This window comes from Malania oleifera, chromosome 13 (assembly GCF_029873635.1).
Source record: "Malania oleifera isolate guangnan ecotype guangnan chromosome 13, ASM2987363v1, whole genome shotgun sequence".
Taxonomy (NCBI): domain Eukaryota; kingdom Viridiplantae; phylum Streptophyta; class Magnoliopsida; order Santalales; family Ximeniaceae; genus Malania; species Malania oleifera.
The window spans coordinates 62,273,201-62,289,045 of NC_080429.1; the positions used below are offsets into that span (position 1 = coordinate 62,273,201).

At 35.7% G+C, this 15,845-nt stretch overlaps 1 protein-coding gene across 4 annotated transcripts in view; it reads right to left on the reverse strand.

The window, feature by feature from the left end:
- The window catches only part of LOC131146912 (uncharacterized), a 125,112-nt gene that overhangs the window by 50,929 nt on the left and 58,338 nt on the right, over positions 1-15,845 (reverse strand). The gene's annotated exons all lie outside the window — the stretch shown is intronic.

A 15,845-nucleotide genomic window follows, 5' to 3' on the forward strand; every position in this document is an offset into this window, starting at 1 on the left:
ATTAAAACTTTGAATCGTTAGATTTTACGTTCTACAATGAAAATGTACCGCGTTTTGGAATGATCATAACAATATCTGGGGTACACAAGGGTAACAGAGTTTCTGGATAACTATTTTTGGGTCAATTGGCTACGCATTCATTTCTCGGAAGACCCATGGGTGGGGTATTGGGCACTTCTCTTGTCTTTCCCTTATTTGTATCATCTTTCTCCATTGCATAATGGGATTGTTTCTTCTTTCTTGCTGTCTAATGGGCGTGAATATTTTTCAGGATTTCCATTTCTGATGATCTCTTAATGATAGGGAGGTGAAGGAGATATCGCCTTTGTTGTGTTTGTTGGAGAGCTGCCATCCTTCCAATAGGTATAATGTGCAGAAGTGGGTGTTGGATTCTTCAGAGGACTTCTCCTCTATTTCTTCTTCTTTTTTTCTTTTTTTTTTTTTTGCATATCTTTCATTCAAATTTGTTATCCGTGAGAGCACGACTTTTTTTTCACTCTTATCATAGTATTTGGGAGGCCAAAGTTCCTTCTTAAATTAAGGCTTTTGTTGTTTTTTTTTTTTTTTTTTTTAATAAACAAGAAGTTTATTAGAGATAGATGAAAATAGTAGAACAAAAAACAAGAAAATCAGAGAGGATAAGATATCCTCCCAAGAAACCGAAAGAAAAGAAAAGAAACACAACAAAAACTCAAGAAAACAAAGATCTCAAATCAGCTCTACTCATGCAAAGCCACCCAGTCCCGCTGTAAATCTGCTAGAGAAAATGCCAAAAGAAACCAGTTTCCCAAACCCACAGCGACATAAGGAGCAATACTCAGATCCAAAGTAAGTTAAGTGTGGTCGCCAAATTCTTAAAAATTTTGGCGTTTCTTTCCGACCAAATACATCAGATGACAGCCATAATTGAACACTGCCTTTCTCTCCTTCCCCTTTCCAAAATCCTTAAATGACAAAGAGCCAAAGGCCTCCAAGGAGGAAGGGCAAACCCAAATCTCTCCAAAAATACCAAACAATTTGCTCCGAAGAGACCAAAGGAAGTGACAATGTAGGAAAAAGTGAGAACAACTCTGTCCACCTTTGAAGCAAGGGGCATTCACATGAGGTGATAGAGATTTCTAGGTCTATGTTTCTGAAGCAAGTCACTGGTATTTATTTTTCCAAGATTGATGTCCAGAATCTTGGAGCGAACTTTAGGGCCCATTTAGTTGTGGAAAACAACTTTCATTTTCCATCCAAAAATTTACAAACAAAACTCATCTAGTTTTTCATTTTTACAACCCTTATATGAATTAAACAAACAACAATAAACAGTATTGGCAGTATTTCCTTATGGAAATAGTTTTATTTTACATTTCAAATTTTTAAATAATTACAAAAAGCTACCTTGTTTTCCAATTTTCCAAACTTACACAGAAAAGTGGACTTTTTTTAATTATATTGAAATCAAGAAATTAAAAAATGAAAATATGTTTTGCACATATAAACACTTTATTTTATTTATACCTTTTTAAAGTCAACCTTGACAAAGAAATAATTAAGCTACAATTTTTATAGTTTTTTGGAAAAAAAAAATGGAAAATGAAAAATGTTTTTCACAACTAAATGGGCCCTTATATTTTCAAATGAAAGGATAAGGAGCAAATAAAGAAGAGCATTAGGAGCGTGAGTTAGGTGAGAAAAGAAAGAACAAGGGAAACAAACTCCAAAGGAATCTAAACCTCAGAGTTGTTTGTCACTCTGCAGACCTAAAAAGAATTAAGCACGTTGATCAAAAGGGCAAGTTCGTTGTTCTATCTCTCGTTAAGCTTCCTCACAAAATAAAAATCCCAAGAGTGCCCACTTTCTTGCAAGGGGATGAAAGCATAGATGAGGGAGTCGCTAAAAGAAGATAAACGAAAGAGGCAAGGATATGTGAAAGCCCACTGAGCCTCCCCAATCCAATGATTCTCCAAGAATCAGATTCTCTGCCCATTACCAATACTGAACCAAGCATGAAGAAAAAACAAACGATAAATCTTGGATATTAATTTCAAAGAACTCAACAAAATAATATGAACCCCAGCTTTAGCATCCCACTTATTTTGAAGAAGCTCAAATTTAACTGCAGATAACCCTATGCAAAAGAGATATTTTAAAGGACAGCACCACAACCAGTTCCCCACCAAGGAAATGTTTTCGGACACTAAGTCACCTAGACCCAATCCTCCCTACCTCTTGGACCTACCCAGAGTCACCCAATTACAAAGATGGTCTGCTTGCACTCACCCACTACTAACCACAAGAAATTCCTCATCAACTCTCTAATCAATTAGCCACTCTCACAGGAATTTTGAAAATAGATAGTTAATACATAGGAATAAAAGGCAGACAAGCAAGGATAAGATTTATATGACCCCAAGAGTGAAAAAACCAACTTTTCCACCCATCCAACATCCCGGTAACTCTCTCACAACAAGGATCCCAAAAAACAATCCATACTATTGTTAGTGTTAACATTATTCGAAACAACCAACCAAATAAAAGCCACAAATTATTAAACAAGCTTTTAATTTGTTCAGGAAGTGTTGAGAATGCCCTACTTCTTTGCAGGCTCTTTTTTGCTAACCCACTTTAGACGTTTCTAAAATAGTAAGAACATGAAGATTTTGTGGTGGCATGCAGTTTTACAATTTGCACTTTGTCTTGAGAAAGATACAAGCACTTTTTTTAAAACCACAATTTATCTACTAGATGGCTTTGAGAGCTTGCCTTTTACTTCTAGTATTTGTTCCTTTTTGAGTTTTTCTGAATTATCTTAGCTGATTTTTCGCCCTCCTTGTATGTTTTTATATAGCTTTTCTCAACCCACAAGAAAAAGTTTCACAAACTCTGTGCAAATGACACAACTAAGATTGCACGAACAAATGAGAGTGGAGAAGGTGGGGTTTTGGGCTCTTGTAGAGAAACTGGTTAGGCATTTGGATGAATGGAAAAGTGCTCTTTTTTCTTCATGTGGTTGTATCACCCTTATTCAGTCTTGTGTGTAGAAAAAGTGTGATGTTCGGTAAGTAAGTGTAGTCTACTATTAATTATTTAAATGACAAGTTTATAATGAATAGAACAGTCATGATTCATTCTTTCACCTTGCTTTCAATATACATGTGCATTAGAACATTTAATAAAATTAATTGGAAAATGCTTAGAGAAATTAAGAGGACTAAAATTTGTGCGAATAAAATTCTTTCTAACTTGAGAAGGTTAACCCTTTTTCTCTTTCTCTTCATGGATTGCATGTATTGTTTTTAAAGCCGCAATATTAGAGATGAAAAGAGTTAAAGGAACTGTGTATTTAAGTTTTTTTTTTTTTCTTCTGCTCCTACTATACCTACTTATTTTTAGTCCATTTTTAGCAGTCTTTTAAAAGGCGAAGGCATAAGCTGAGGCGTTTTAACCCTTGAGAGGTGACAATGTGACATATAAGCCCTAAGGCATTGCACGAAAACCCTTTCAATATTTCATTTTTAGATAAAAAAAAAAAAAAATTATAAACAAATTATATATATTTTCAAAAGTAAATAAAAAATTAAGAAAATTACAAATAAAATGTTTTAAAATAAAATATAATTTGTAAATTTCTTGTTGGCTATTCCAAAAAAGAAACTAGCTTGAATTCATGAAATAAATTCTGTCAAGATAAAGCTATAACATTTACAAAGTGCAAATTGTTTTCAAGACTTAAGATGCAACTCTCAACTATTTTGGAAAGGCTGGGGTTCTAGATTTTTGGAAATCAACTTATATTATGGCATTCCTTTCATATAAATATGTACTTAAAATTTTCTAGCCCAATCTAACTTGAGATTGACACAGTCAAAATGCTTAAGTCTCAACTAAAAAGGTGCAAAAGCCATGCCTTTTGCACAGATACATAAACCCCATTGTGTGATCTGTTGGCCTTTTTGGGGCTTAGTATTTTAGATTGAGCCTCATGGCATTTTAGATACATCTCATTAAGGCAAGCCTCAAGGAGAGCCTTTTAAAACACTGCTTTTTATAGTTCCTGTAGGCTGTGTACTATAAATCTATAGTGGTTCGGGCCTTTCCCGGACCCCACATATGCGGGAGCTTTGTGCACAGGCTGCTTTTTTAATGAGTAGCTTGGGACTGTTAGATAATCACAAGAGAGTTTCTTCAGTCATGATTTTGGATTAAGAAAGATCATTTGGTTAGTTAGTAGGTGGTGTGTAGGTCGAAAAGAGGGGGGAGGGGGGGCATTTGGTCTAGGGAAGTTGCATTCTAAAAAACTTAATTTAATGAGCAAATGCTTGGATCTACCAAATACTTCATGCTAGAACCCTACCAAGAATATAATAAAAGGCTAACAAAACAATGGGACTGAAAATAAGGAAAGATTATCCACTCAAGTGGTACACTAGTATCCCACACCATAATTTGAAGCCACAAGCCCAAGACAAAGGAAGGCGCTCCCAATCCTTAAATTTCATATCCCAAATACGTAATTCAAACACCCATCAACTAATTGAAGTTTGATTTCCTTCAACAAAACAATACATAGAGCGGCTTTGAAGATAATTTCTCTAAATTCTTTATGCTTATTAACATCCCCTAAACCCCTGGAATTGCAGCTAAGAACACTCATAATACCAATAAACCACCCTCTTTATCACTAGCTATCTCCCCAATTAATAGAAGGGGCCAACTTCTACAATTCAATTTAAACTTTCATTTTTCCACATTATAATACTTAAGGGAGAAGTTCTATAAAGATGGAGAGTTGGTTAAGGAGAAAAATGAGGTGACAAGTCAAACATGAGCTTTAGAGTGTGAAAATGGAAGGATCAAGGGAAAGAGTAAGTTAGTATTTATGGGCATACTTAGCTAGAATATTACAAATTTATGAGCACACATAACTAGAATGTTATATTTAAACAGGCTAATGATGGGCATTGTACATCTAGGATTTTTAATGGGGTCGCAAACTGTAGGAGATGAAGGCATGTGGTTCAAGAATTGGAAATAAATGAAGTAGTTATTAGAGACCTGAATTTAATTAAATAGATTAATATTGTTTTCAAGAGAGTGTTTCTTTATGCCTACAATACAGAGATTGTAATAGTGACCTATTTTAAGCAATAACATGCTAGGAGTTCTTTGGCATGAATTGAGGTCAAGCTTTTAGGCATGATGGTTTTAGTCTATGATACTTTTAGAAGTTCTTGGATGGGGTCAAAGCTGTGTGGAGGGGGTTCTTGAGAAAGGAGGAGAGATTTGTTGCACAAAAGTAATGGATGTTATGGAGAGGGCCCACATAGGAGAACCAAGCAATTCCCAAAAAGCTAAAGCGTGGGTTATGGCACTTTAGTGTACTCAAATCACTAAAGTGATTCCCTAAACTAGTGGAAATCCAAAGTGAAGGGATTAAGAGAGAGAGAGAGAGAGCTTAATGTTCAAAGTGTACAAAAGACACCCCCCCCCCCTGAAGAATAATCGAGGGTATTTATAAGGCAAAAGCAAAATGTCGCAAGATATCATCCTTCAATAATAAACAAACATGACATATCTTAATTAATGAAAAAAAATGGATTTATAAGCAAATCTAGTCATGACCCATGGTTAGGATGAGGAAAAAAAAAAAAAGAAACGCCACAAATGACAAGTTGACGCTTAATAAGCTTAAAAAAAAGCTAAGGGATAGGGACTCCCTTTAGCAAATCTAGATTCGAGCCACCAAGACAACACTCTCTGGAACATCCCAAGACCGGGACTTGTAGAGACCACATAATGTATCTCAATGCCCAATCTTGACATGTCCCACCAATATTGACTTCCTGGAAGAATGCAAATGTAATATAATTATTAATTAATTCATTATTATGCACATGCGAGTTCAACATTGGTCAATTCAATAGTCCAAGGCAAAGAGGTTATTTTACAAATTTACATTTAGCCCTCCACACGAGAAGTTATTCAAATGTTTTGAAAAAATTCCCGCGTATATAAATTTCTTAAATGCGACCATATAAACAATGCATGGTAGAGAAAAAGAGTAAAAGTGGGGTAAACTTTGAATTTCCAAAAACAAGGTGCACTATAGAGGACATATTGTAAAAGAGGATAGGAAGGGATAGGAGATATCTCTATAGTCTATATTTTTACTTCCGAACACTCCACCTTAAAAAAGTTCAGAGCCTAGGGCAAAGAGCCAATAGCGAAGATCAACCAACACCTTTTGCGCCAAAAAGAATAAATGCTAAAAACTTCTTACCTTTCCACCTAAATCTTAACTCTAGGTATTTCCCCACCCTCGTCAACCTAATCTTCACCCACTGCTTTGATTTCTTAAATTGTCACTTTAAGATCCTCTCTCCGAACGAACAAAATTTGAAAACCCATCAGCAAATCACAAGCGTACCCCATTCAAGAATTTTACCCACCTGCTATGAGATAAGTTATTGCCAAGTAAAAATAGAAAAGATGATCCCCCACCTTGTCCAATCTCATATCAAAGGTCTTCCCTTAGATCTAAATCAAAGACTTTAGCATCAACTAATTCTATGAAAACCATATTGAGCTTCCTAAGAGAGAGAAAGAGAGAGCATCATTCCGCAAGAGAAAGCATTGTTTCCAACCTATTATGGCTCAAATTTTCTTCTCTAATGTTTTAAGCAATTGCAATGCACAATAATCCTATTTTCCACCTAAAAAATAAAAGTCTTATGTCCTTTAGATTCTCTACAATTGTCCCCAGCTTCTCTATCAATAATATTCATACGAAGATACAAACAAAAAATCTAATATAAACATAAGCCCCCACATTAATGCAACTAAACCTAAATCAATTAGGCTTAAGACAAGAAACGTTTGGCTCAATTCTCTAGAATTGGCCTCTAAACGGATCAAAACAATCCATTCAATTTTAAGCTTACAATCCCACACCAAATCTTCACTAGCTAAAAACAAAAAGAAAAAGAAAAAAAAAAAGACATTTAGCCTCGACTTTTTGAAAGAAAAATTTTTTAAGTGCAAAGATTAGTTCTTCATAGGATTCACATCACCAAGCTAGTTGTCATGGGAAACCATTGGTGTTGGGATTGGGCATGTGGTGATTTGCTTCAAAGGTTTGGCTCCTACAGGCACTCTGCTCTCACGGGGGTCGGCTCCTAAACCCACTCTAGTAGGGGATTGACACCAATGGGGATAGCACACGAAAAGATTATGTTCTCGCAGATAGGGAGACTTTTACAAGGATTATGCCCATTGGGACACTCGTTCTCACAGCAAGTCAAACCCACAGGGACTCTGCTTCTATGGGCTTAACTCTCAAAAGGATTGTGCGCGTGAGAACTCTATTCTTTCAAGGGTTGACTCCCCGGGGTTTGTCTACATAACGACTCCACTCTCGTAGGTATCAACTCTGACAGGGATCTTGCGCCCAACTACTCTGCTCTCACGTGGGGTTGACTCTTGTAAGGATTGTGCACACCAAGATTCAACCCTTATATGATTTGTTTGCAAGACACTAACTTTTTTTTTTTTTTTTTAAATTACGAAAGGAATTTTTTATTTTTTACCAAATTCATACAACAAAAATATTTTTTTTTGTTGAGGCTCCATTTCCACCACAAACTTCCATTTTCCCCCATTATTATTTAAAACAAGTAACCCTTTAATAATTCATGCAAATTTATAGGCACAAAAGCCACGATATAGTTGTTGGAAAGTTTCAAAATTTATCCAGCCAACTCTCCTTGATTATAGGAGAAATTTCTATAATTATGTAAATAATCTTAGGAGATATTCTAGAATATATTCTTAGGAGATATTCTAGGAGATTTGTTAGCAATTGTCATTCCTTCCTTTTTTTTTCTATTCTTTCCTTTATTATTCTTTCCTTTTAGATTATCCCTGTAGTCTATAAGACATTCAGATTGTACCTAATTTTATAATAATAAGAAATACTATTTCAATTCTTCTCCACTTCTAGATGGTATCAGAGCCTAGTTTTCTTTTTGTTTTGGCAGTCATAGCCTCTAAAACCTAGACCTCACTGTCTTAACTCTGTTCAGCCTCCATTATGTCTGAAATTTCTGAAACTAACACCATGGCCAAACCGGAACCTGTGTTCAACACCAAAACTGAAACCAAGGCAACCCATTCCAAACCCCATTCAATCCAAATCACAAATATCGGTCTCAATGAAGCCAACTTCTTGAGATGGTCTCAGTTAGTTCGAATGTATATCCGCGGGAGAAGTAAGATTGGGTACCTTACTGGTGAAACCAAGGCCCCTGACAGAGCAGACCCATCATATATACTATAAGGGATGCTGAAATTCCATGATTATGGCTTGGCTTGTGAATGCAATGGATGAAGATATCAATGCTAATTACATGTGCTATCCTACTGCAAAAGAACCCTGAGATAATGTTAGTCAGATGCATTCTGACCTTGGAAATTATTCCCAAATTTATGAATTGCAGCAAAAAATTTGCAAGACCCAACAAGGGGAAGATAGTGTGACTAAGTATTTCAATGTCCTTAAGGGAATGTGGCAAGACTTGGATCTATTCAATAATTAAGAATGGAAGAACCTTGATAATTGCAACTACAACAAGAAAATGGTGAAAAATGCAAGAATTTTAAATTATCGGCTAAACTCAATGATCAGTTTGATGAGGTCAGGGGGAGGATTCTTGGCAGAAAGCCTCTTCCTTCAATCGGAGAGGTATTTTCTAAAGTGAGACATGAAGATTGTCGCCAAAATGTTATGCTAAAGAAAAAAGGGGCGGATGGAACAGTTGAGAACTCAGCTTTGGCTGCTGCTAATGCCTCTGTACAGCAGTCATATCCCAATCAAAAATCTCGAGTATGGTATGACTATTGCAATAAGCCACGCCATACCCGAGAAACCTGTTGGAAACTACATGGAAAACCACAAAATTGGAAGAGCAGCAAACCTGGACCTGGAAACAACCAAGTGATTCCTAGAGCAAATGAAGCCCAAACCAATGTTCTAAGTTCAGAGCAAATGGATCAGCTTCTTCAACTGCTAAAATTCAATCTGATATCCGGTACTTCTATTGGTTCCTTGGCCCGAATAGGTAATATGTCGAGTGCCTATTCCAGCTCTTTAGCCTTTGCACCATGGATGATTGATTCGGGTGCATCCAACCATATGACTATCTCAATTCTTTCAATCTTATTATCCTTGTCTAGGTAATAAAAAGGTTAGGATTGCAGATGGGAGTCTTTTATCCATTGCATGAGCAAGTTCAATTAGAATTTCCACGAAAATAGAATTAAAATTTGTCCTTCATGTTCCTAAACTTACTTGCAATCTTCTATTTGCTAGTAGATTATCCTGTGATTCTAACTATCGTATCATATTCTTTGATTCTCATTGTGAATTTCAAGACCAAAACTCGGGGGCGATGATTGGCAGTGCTAGGATGATCGATGGCCTTTATTATTTTGATGATACCCTATTCAGCAATAAACAAGCTCAAGGCTTGAGTGGTAGTACTAGTTCAATCCCTCTACGTGAGCAAATATTGCTTTGGCATCTTAGATTAGGGCATCCTAGTTTTTCTTATTTAAAATATTTGTTGCCTAATCTGTTTAAAAATTTGAATTGTACTTCTCTTCATTGTGACGTGTGTCATTTATCAAAAATTCATCGAGTTCCGTATATTTCAAAAGGCTACTGTGCATCAAAACCTTTTTATTTGATTCATAGTGAAATTTGGGGTCCCTCTAAGGTTACTACCTTATCCCGAAAAAAATGGTTTTTGACTTTCATAGATGATAATACTCGGATTTGTTGGGTATATTTGATGAATCGAAAATCTGAATTTGAAATATTATTCAAGAATTTTAAAATATGATCGAAAACCAATTTCACACAAAAATAAGCATACTTCATACGGATAATGGTACAAAATATTTCAACCAAGTTTTGGGAAATTTTTTGAAAGAAAGAGGGATTCAACATTAATCCACTTGTCGTGACACCCCACAACAAAATGGCATTGCTAAAAGGAAAAATGGTCATTTACTTCAGGTTGCAAGGGCTATAATGTTTTCAATGCATATTCCCAAATTTTTTTTTTTGTGGGGGGGGGTGCGGATGGGGTGTTGCTAATCTAACTGCTTGTTACCATATTAATATAATGCCCTACCCGTATGCTGCAGTATATCACTCCTTTGGCATGCCTAAAAAAATCCTTTACTAATAATAGGATAATTTCTAATCTGCCTCTAAAAGTATTTGGATGCACTATTTTTGTTCATATTCCAGCTCACCTTAGATCTAAACTTGATCCTAGGGCTGAAAAATGTGTGTTTCTTGGATATGCTCCGAATAAGAGAGGGTATAAATGTTTGAATCCAAAAACAAACGAAAAAATCACATCAATATGGATGTCGTTTCTGTTGAAAATCAATCTTACTTTAACCAAACTTATCTTTAGGGGGAGAAAAAGAGTAGTGAAGATCAGTTTTGGCAAACTTCTATACCAATGCCTAATGTTTTCCTTAACATTGACATCCCTATACAAAACATTCAAGGAATTGAAATTTTAAAGAGTGAAAAAAATGGAAATCCCAATCTGCCTGTACAAAGCATAAGGGAATCACAAATAGAGGGAGAATTGCTACAGAATAATCCCTCTTCTGAGCTTCGTGTTTATACTAGAGGCAGGTATCGTTCTAATACTAAGGATCATCCCACAATTTCAAAGTAGAATCAATCATCACCTCCAAAAACTGGTCATTTGGAAATCCTAGGTAATCCTTCTACTACACCTCCAGTTGATCAATCTACTGACCTTGATGTACCTATAGCCATTAGGAAAGGAGTTAGAGCTTGTACCACACACCCCGTTGCCAAATATTTATCATACCATAGACTCTCTCATAATCATAAGGCCTTTACATCCAATATTTCTCACCTATTTGTTCCAAGGACCATTCAGGAAGCTATGGATCATCCGGATTGGAAGTTAGCAGCTCTTCAAGAGATGAATGCACTACGGAACAACAGTACTTGGGAAATTGTTGATTTTCCAAAGGAAAAGAAAACTGTAGGTTGCAAGTTGGTGTTTACAGTTAAATGCAAGACTGACGGCAATATAGAGAGATATAATACAAGACACATTGCAAAAGGGTTTACACAAACATACGAAATCGACTATCAAGAAATTTTTGCTCCACTGGCCGAGATAAACTCAATCCGAGTATTACTCTCCTTAGTTGTACATTCTAATAGGCCCTTACACCAGTTGGATGTAAAGAATGCCTTTTTAAATGGAGATCTAAAGGATGAAGTGTTTATGTAATTACAACCAGGTTTTGAAGCGAGACGTGAAGATTGTCGCCGAAATGTTATGCTAAAGAAAAAAGGGGCTGATTGAACAATTGAGAACTCGACTTTGGTTGCTGCTAATCCTACTGTTTTGGCTGTTGCTAATGCCTCTATGCAACGGTCATATCCCAATCAAAAATCTCAAGTATGGTGTGACAATTGTACTAAGCCACGCCATACCCAAGAAACCTGCTGGAAACTACATGGAAAACCAGCAAATTGGAAGAGCAGCAAACCTGGACCTAGAAACAACCAAGTGATTCCTAGAGCAAATGAAGCCCAAACCAATGTTCTAAGTTCAGAGCAGATGGATCAACTTCTTCAACTGCTGAAATCCAATATGATATCCGGTATTTCTATTGGTTCCTTGGCCCAAATAGGTAATATGTCGAGTGCCTATTCCAATTCTTTAGCCTTTGCGCCATGGATTATTGATTAAGGTGCATCCGACCATATGACCACTATATCTCAATTGTTTCAATCTTATCCTTTTTCGGGTAATAAAATGGTTAGGATTGCATATGGGAATCTTTCATCCAATGCAGAAGCAGGTTCAAATAAAATTTCTGGGAAAATAGAATTAAAATATGTCCTTCATGTTCCTAAACTTACTTGCAATCTTCTTTCTATTAGTAGATTATCTAGTGATTTTAACTGTCATATAAAATTCTTTGATTCTCACTGTGAATTTCAAGTCCAGAACTCAGGGGGCGATGATTGGCAGTGCTAGGATGATTGATGGCCTTTATTATTTTGATGATACCCTATTCAGCAATAAACAAGCTCAGGGCTTGAGTGGTAATACTAGTTCAATCCCTGTGCATGATCAAATAATGCTTTCGCATCTTAAATTAGAGCATCCTAGTTTTTCTTATTTAAAATATTTGTTTCCTAGTCTGTTTAAAAATTTGGATTGTACTTCTCTTCATTGTGACGTTTGTCATTTATCCAAAATTCATCGAGTTCCTTATAATTCAAAAGGCTAGCGTGCATCAAAACCTTTTTATTTGATTCATAGTTATGTTTGGGGTCCCTCTAAGGTTAATACGTTATCTAGAAAAAAATGGTTTGTGACTTTTATAGATGATCATACTCAGATTTTTTGGGTATATTTGATGAATGGAAAATCTTAAGTTGAAATATTATTCAAGAATTTTTATAGTATGATCGAAAATCAATTTCACAAAAAAAAAAAAAAAGGCATACTTCGTACAGATAATGGTACAGAATATTTCAACCAAGTTTTGGGAAATTTTTTGAAAGACAGAGGGTTAAACATCAATCCACGTGTCGTGACACCCCACAAAAAAAATGGCATCACTGAACGAAAAAATCATCAAATACTTGAGGTTGCACAGGCTATAATATTTTCTATGCATATTCCAAAATATTTGTGGGGGGATGCAATTCTAACTGCTTGTTACCTTATTAATAAAATGCCTACTCGTGTGCTGCAGTATATCACTCCTTTGGCATGCCTAAAAAAATATTTTCTTGATAATAGGATAATTTCTTATATGCCTCTAAAAGTATTTGGATGCACTGTTTTTGTTCATATTCCAGCTCATCTTAGATCTAAACTTGATCCTAGGGCTGAAAAATGTATGTTTCTTGGATATGCTCCCAATAAGAGAGGGTACAAATGTTTGAATCCAAAAACAAAAAAATTCACATCAATATGGATGTCTTTTTTTTTTTGAAAATCAGTTTTATTTTAACCAAACTTATCTTCAGGGGGAGAAAGAGAGTAGTGAAGATCAGTTTTGGCAAACTTCTATACTAATGCCTAATGTTTTCCTTCACATTGTCATCCCTCTACAAAACATTCAAGGAACTAAAATTTTAAATAGTGAAAAAAATGGAAATCCCAATCTGCCTATACAAAGCATAAGGGAACCACAAACAGGGGGAGAATTGCTACATAATAATCCTTCTTCTGAGCTTCGTGTTTATACTAGAGGCAAGTATTGTTCTAATACTAAGGATGATCACACAATTTCAAAGCAGAATCAATCATCACCTCCAAAAACTGGTCATTTGCAAATCCCAGGTAATCCCTCTACTACACTTCTAGTTGATCAATCTACTAACCTTGATGTACCTATAGCCATTAGGAAAGGAGTTAGAACCTGTACCACACACCCCATTGCCAAATATTTATCATACCATAGACTATCACATAATCATAAGGCCTTTACATTCAATATTTCTCACCTATTTGTTCCAAGGACCATTCAGGAAGCTATGGATCATCCGAATTGGAAGTTAGTAGCTCTTGAAGATATGGATGCATTTCAAAACAACAGTACTTGAGAAATTGTTGATTTACCAAAGGAAAAGAAAATTGTTGGTTGCAAGTGGGTGTTAACAATTAAATGCAAGGATGATCGCAATATAGAGAGATATAAGGCAAGACTCGTTGCAAAAGGATTTATACAAAAAATAGAATTGACTATCAAGAACATTTTGCTCCAGTGGCAAAGATAAACTCAATCCGAATGTTACTCTCCTTAGTTGTACATTCTAACTAGCCCTTACACCAATTGGATGTAAAGAATGCTTCTCTAAATGGAGATCTAGAGCATGAAGTGTTTATGGAATTACCACCAGGTTTTTAAGGTAATATTGGCAGGGATAAGGAGTGTAAATTGAAAAAATCATTGTATGGGCTCAAGCAATCACCGAGAGCTTGGTTTGAAAACTTTGGGAAGGCTATAAAGGGTCATGTTTACAGCCAAGCTCAAGCTGATCACACCATGTTCTATAAGCACTCAAGTGAAGGGAAGGTTGCTACTCTAATTGTCTATGTTGGTGATATTATTTTGACAGGTAATGAAGGCAAGGAACTTAAGAAATTAAAACAGATGTTTGCCAATGAATTTGAGATTAAAGACTTGGGTGACTTGAAGCATTTTCTCGGTATGGAATTTGCAAGATCAAGAAAAGGTATTTTTGTTTCACAAAGAAAATCTGTGCTTGACTTGCTTGGAGAAATAGGTTTACTAGGGGTTAAAGCAGCTGAGACACCTATAGAGCCTAATATTAAACTACAACCTGCCAAGCTTGAGGAAGTAACCAATAGAGACCAGTACCAAGGATTGGTTGGAAGGATACTTTATCTATCACATACACGTCCTAACATAGCCTTTGGTGTCAGTATGGTAAGCCAATTCATGCACTCACCAGGGCTTGACCACTTTGATGCAGTCTATAGAATCCTGAGATATTTAAAGGGAACTCCAGGAAAAGGTCTATTGTTTGAAGACCATAGACATCTACAAGTTGAGGTATATACTGATGCAGTATGGGATGGGAGTATAACCGATCAAAGATCAACTTCTGGTTATTGGGCCTTTGTTGGTGGAAATTTGGTTACATGGCGAAGCAAAAAACAAAATGTGGTAGTTAGGAGTAGCGCAGAGGCAGAATTTAGAGCAGTTGCTCATGGAGTTTGTGAAGTGTTGTGGATTAAAAAATTATTTGAAGAATTGAAAGTCACTAATCCGCTACCTATGAGACTGTATTGCGATAACAAATCTGTCATAGCCATTGCTCACAATCCAGTGCTTCATGATAGAACAAAACATGTTGAGGTCGACAAGCATTTTATAAAGGAGAAGCAGGACAGTGGACTGATTTGTTTACCCTATATCTCTACTACTGAACAAGTAGCATATATACTAACAAAAGGACTACCAAAGAAGCAATTGGAAAATTTGATTGGCAAGCTGGCTATAGAAGACATCTTCAACCCCGCTTGAGGGGCAATGTTGGAAAGTTTTAAATTTTATCTAGTCAACTCTCCTTGATTATAGGAGAAATTTTTGTAATTATGTAAGTCTACTCTCCTTGATTATAGGAGAAATTTCTATAATTATGTAAATAATCTTAGGAGATATTCTAGGATATATTCTTAGGAGATATTCTAGGTGATTTGTTAGCAATTGTCATTCCTTCCTTTTTTTCTATTCTTTTTATTTATTATTCTTTCCTTTTAGATTATCCTTGTAGTCTATAAGAGATTCATATATTACCTAATTTTATAATAATAAGAAATAATATTTCAATTCTTCTCCAATTCTAGAATAGTTTCAAACTTCCCTAAGTATCTTCCATTTGTTTTAGTTTCTTGTTTGTCTACACGATGATTCCACTCTCGTAGGGATCAACTCTAACAGATATCTTGCGCCCAACTACTTTGCTCTCGCGTGGGGTTGACTCCTGTAAGGATTGTGCACACCAGGATTCAACTCTTACAGGAATTGTTTGCAAGACACTACCTTTTTTTTTTTTTTAATTTCTACAAAAAGAATTTTTTATTTTTTACGAAATTCATACCAAAAAATATTTTTTGTTGAGACTCCGTTTCCACCACAAACTTCCATTTTCCCTAATTATTATTTAAAGCAAGAAACCTTTTAACAATTCGTGCAAATTTATAGGCACAAAAGTCACGATATAGTTTAAAACTTCCCTAAGT